We start from the raw sequence: 1,507 nt of genomic DNA on the forward strand, positions 1-1,507 counted from the left end.
GTCTAGAGCCTCGTTGTCGGAGTCATCCTCCTTTAAGAGCACGTCTCAGTCGATGGGATCAGACTCGGTGCCGGAGAAGCTGCTTCTGATGATGGTGGAGGGGAGGGAACGGGACGAAAGAGGAGGGGAGTGAGAGTGGAAGCGGAGCGGAGTGGAGCAGACGAGTGTGGATTTTGGCTAGAATTTCATCCGGCGATGGGATATTTATGGAGCCATGGTGACCATAGCGGGCCACAACCTACGTGGCGGACACGGTTGGGGATTTGGAGCTGGATATGGGTGGTGTCGAACATCGCGGACATTTGGGTTGCTTTGCCAGATCCAGTTGAATGGCAATTTTCTAACCGGGTAGGCTGTCCGGACGTTTGGGAGTGGATATCGGGTGCGGTTCTAGATGCTCTTCAGTGGACAGAGTTCTCTTCTTTTCTTTCTATGATTATCTACATGAGGGCATAGTTTTTCTTTGGGAAAAAAGGCCATAGTTCATACGATGACCGTGGAAAATATGAGTCAGTGGGCCCATGCTGGAAATATTGGACCTTGCAAGGAATTGGTTGAGCAATTGTGAAGCCCATATGGCTGCACAATCAATCTATAGCGCTAAAATGTGGTTTTTCGTCTTGGTGACTACTAATTAGCTCGACATTTTTGTTGTTGAAACCTAACATGGCCACTCACCCGTAAAAGGAAAAGGAAAAAATGGCCACTCACCCGCAAAAAAACATGGCCACTCAATCGGGGGTCACGAATCTGGATGTAATTTTTTTATTTCTGGTGTCCGTTGTACAACCATGATTGAAGATGAATAGATCAGAAGTATTCTCGCAAAAAAAACTTGGGGGTCAAGAGAGCTATATCTCGCCTGATGCAAGCTGGAAACTCCACTCACCAAAGGGTGCGTACAAATGGGCCGACCCATTAGTGTAGGTTTGCTATGCTTCATTTTTCTCTGGTTTTTTTGTTTTATTTTGCTTTTTTCTTCAGTTCCTTCTGTTTTTTCACCGGTTTTTTCTTTTTCTTTTTTCTTCATTATAATATTGTTTTCTATGTTTTTACTAGTTTTCTTTCTTTCTCCTTATACTTTGGTTTTCTTTCTTTCTTCCTTTTCTTTTTTGTGTTCTTCACTTTTATTTTTATTTGTTTGATGGTTCTTATCAGTTTTCTTTTCTTTTAACACATTACTACTTATTTTGGTACACAATATAATATTTGTGTGTGCATGTGAAATATTTTTTGATACACGTTGAACATATTTTCAAATACATGATGTACTTTTCTAAGTCATGTTTTCAACACTTTTCTAATACATGGTCAACTTTTTTACTAAATACACAATTTTGAATATTTCATATACAAAAGTACATTTTTTAATACATGTCTAACATTTTTCAAATACACGATCAATATTTTTTCAGATATATGTTCTGATGCCTGTTTTCTTCTACATACACATTGTAATAAATGATTTACAATTTTTTCAAACATATATTTGATACACCTTGTGAAT

Source organism: Triticum aestivum, chromosome 1B, assembly GCF_018294505.1.
Source record: "Triticum aestivum cultivar Chinese Spring chromosome 1B, IWGSC CS RefSeq v2.1, whole genome shotgun sequence".
Classification (NCBI taxonomy): domain Eukaryota; kingdom Viridiplantae; phylum Streptophyta; class Magnoliopsida; order Poales; family Poaceae; genus Triticum; species Triticum aestivum.